We start from the raw sequence: 3,441 nt of genomic DNA on the forward strand, positions 1-3,441 counted from the left end.
TTTTTATCCTTGTTCACTTCTTTTCCTCTCACCTTGACCGCCTTTGATGGTTTTTGTAGTATTAGAAGAAATCAAACCGCACCCTGATCTCCCTCTCAGAGAGAAGCCTCAGTCTGGGTGCAGAAGCTGAATAAATTCCCCCTTGGCTGCTGGCAGAGCAGGTTCCAAGTTGCAGACCCTGGGGGCGCAGATCTTTTGCTCGTACCCAAAGCAAATGCAGTGGCGGCTGTCTGGGAGCTCCCGACCGCCAGAGAGGTTCCAAGCCGCAGTCGCATACTGAGATTTTGCCGCCGGCAGGGGCTGGGAGTGCCCGACTTGCGCGCACCTCTTTTCAGAGGCGGCTGTGGGTTGGGCGCGCGTCTGGGGCACTGAAAACGGGGCGCTGGTCCGTAAGCCCCAGGCTGGGCTTTTGCGCGCCTCTGTCAGGGGAAGAGTTTCGAGCGCACGTGGCTTAGGCTTTGAAACAATGGCGCGGGTCAAAGAGCGCTGGCCGGGCCTCTGTAACTCAGGGGAGCTTGAGGGAAGTGCGCCTGAATCTCGAGCTTTGTGGTAGGGCTAGCGCACCTTCTGCAAACCGGCACAGCTCCCATCCCCTCACAGGAGCCGGAACCCAAGCGCTCTGGGGCGCGCTGGCGGCTTAGGGACCAAGAGCGGTTTCTCTGCCGCACTCCCTCTGCCTCAGCGCCAGGGAGGCCGTCTGGGACCGGGGACTTAAGCCCCTGTCCCTAGCCGCCCCGATTCCCACAATTTCCCCCCACGATCCTTTGTTCTTTTGGAGTGCTTTCAACCAGTCTCCAAGTTAATGCTGGTCCCCAGACTCAGGGCACTCTCGCTCGTATTGGGGTATTACTTTCCCACCCGTGGCCACTGGTGGCTCCCTCCCGCTTTTGTTTATCTTCCAATATCAGTCCGCAGTTCCCATTCCGCTTTACCTGCCCACTGGCGTCTTCTGCCCCTGTAGAGATCCAGACGTGTATAATTCTGATCTCAGGCTGATTTCATGGGTGATCGGAGTTCTTTGGTAGGTAATCAGCTCACTTTGGGGTACCAGCTGAAAAGGCGCCTCTTCTTATTCCCCCGCCATCTTGTCCCCCGCCCTGTCTGGTTAATTTTAGCCTTTCTTACTGGTGTGAGGAGGTAGCTCACTGTGATTTTGATTTGTATTTTCCTGATGCCAAGTGATGTTGAGCACTTTTTCATGTATCTGTTGGCCATTTGGATGTCTTCTTTGCAGAAATGTCTGTTCATGTTTTCTGCCCATTTCTTGATTGGATTATTTGTTCTTTGAATGTTGAGATTGATAAATTCCTTATGCATTTTGATACTAGCCCTTTATCTGATATATCAATTGCAAATATCTTCTCCCAATCTGTCTGTTGTCTTTTGGTTTTGTTGACTGTTTCCTTTGCACCTTGATGAAGTCCCAATAGTTCATTTTTGCCCTTGCTTCCCTTGCTTTTGGTGACATTTCTACAAAGTTATTGTGGCTGAGGTCGAAGAGGTTGCTGCCTGTGTTCTCCTCATGGATTTTGATGGATTTCTCTCTCACATTAAGATCTTTCATCCATTTTGAGTCTATTTTTGTGTGTGGTGTAAGGAAATGATCCAATTTCATTCTTCTGCATATAACTGTCCAATTTTACCAGTAGCATTTGTTGAAAAGAATGTATTTTTTTTCCATTGGACATTCTTTCCCACTTTGTTCAAGATTAGTTGACCATAGAGTTGAGGGTCCATTTCTGGCCTCTGTTCCATTGATCTACGTGTCTGTTTTTATGTCAGTACCACACTGTCATTGATGATTACAGCTTTCTAATAGAACTTGAATTCTGGAATTGTGATGCTGTCAACTTTTGTTTTCTTTATCAACATTCCTCTGGATATTTGGGGTCTTTTCTGGTTCCTTATAAATTTTAGGATTATTTGTTCCATTTCTTTCAAAAAAGTTGATGGTATTTTGATAAGGATTGCATTAAATGTGTAGATTGCTCTAGGTAGCATAGACATTTTCACAATGCTTGTTATTTCATTCCCTGAGCATATAATATTTTTCCATTTCTTTACATCTTCCTCAATATCTTCCATGAGTACTCTATAGTTTTATGAATACAGATTCTTTGCCTCTTTGGTTAGATTTATTCCTAAGTATCTTATGGTTTTGGGTGCAATTGTAAATGGGATCAACTCCTTAATTTCTCTTTCTTCTGTTTTGTTGTGGTGTATAGAAATGCAACTGATTTCTGTGCATTGAATTTATATCTGGACACTTTACTGAATTACTATGTGAGTTCTAGGAGTTTTAGAGTGTACTCCACTACAAAACTGACTCTTGGATTTGACGCAGGTTATGATCTCATGGGTTGTCAGGTCTAGTCCCAGGTCAGGCTCTGCACTTAATGCAGAAGATTCTCTCCTGCCCCTCCCCAACTTGGTCTTTAAATAAATAAGTAAATAAATCTTTTAAAAATGTGTGTAATAGCATTCATATCATAGAAGTCCCAGAAGAAGGAAAAAGAAAAGGGAGTAGAAGCCTTCATGAGCAAGTTATATCTGACAACTTCCCCAATCTGGGAAAAGAAAAAGACATCAAAATCCAAGAGGCACAGAAAACTTGCAAAAAATTTTAAAAAGAGCCAGACAACACCAAGACATATCATAGTCAAATTCACAAAATATACAGACAAGGAATGAATCCTGAAAGCAGCAAGGGAAAAAAAAAATCCTTAACCTACAAGGGAAGACAAATCATGTTTGCAGCAGATCTGTCCAAAGAAATCATCAGGCCAGAAGAGAGTGTCATGATATACTCAATGTGCTGAGTGGGAAGAAAAGATGCAGCCAACAATTCTGTATCCAGCAAGCTGTCATTCAGAATAGAATTTCCTAAACAAAACTAAAGACGTTCATGACAACTAAACAAGCTCTGTAAGAAATATGAGAGGGGATTCTTTACGTGGGAAAGATATATCAAAAACAACAAAGACTAAAAGAAGAACAGAGAAAATCTCCAGAAACACCAAAATTACAGGTAACACAATGGCACTAAATTCATATCTATCAATAATCATGCTGAATGTAAATGGACTAAATGCTCCAATCAAAAAGACATTGGGTGTCAGAATGGGAAAAAAAAAAGAAAGAAAGAAGACCCAACTATCTGCTGCCTAAAAGAGACTGATTTTAGACCTAAGCACACCTGCAGATTGAAAGTGAGGGGATGGCGAACCATCTCATATGTTAATGAATGTCGAAAGAAAGCTGAAGTAGGCATACTTATATCAGACAATCTAGATTTTATTTTATTTTATTTATTTTTATTGTGTTACATTAGTCACCATACAATATATCATTAAGTTTTTGATGTTTTTGATGTAGTGTTGCAAGATTCATTGTTTACATATAATACCCAGTGCTCCCTGCAATAAGTGTCCTCCTTAATAC

The sequence above is a fragment of the Neovison vison genome, chromosome X, assembly GCF_020171115.1.
Source record: "Neovison vison isolate M4711 chromosome X, ASM_NN_V1, whole genome shotgun sequence".
Taxonomy (NCBI): Eukaryota; Metazoa; Chordata; class Mammalia; order Carnivora; family Mustelidae; genus Neogale; species Neogale vison.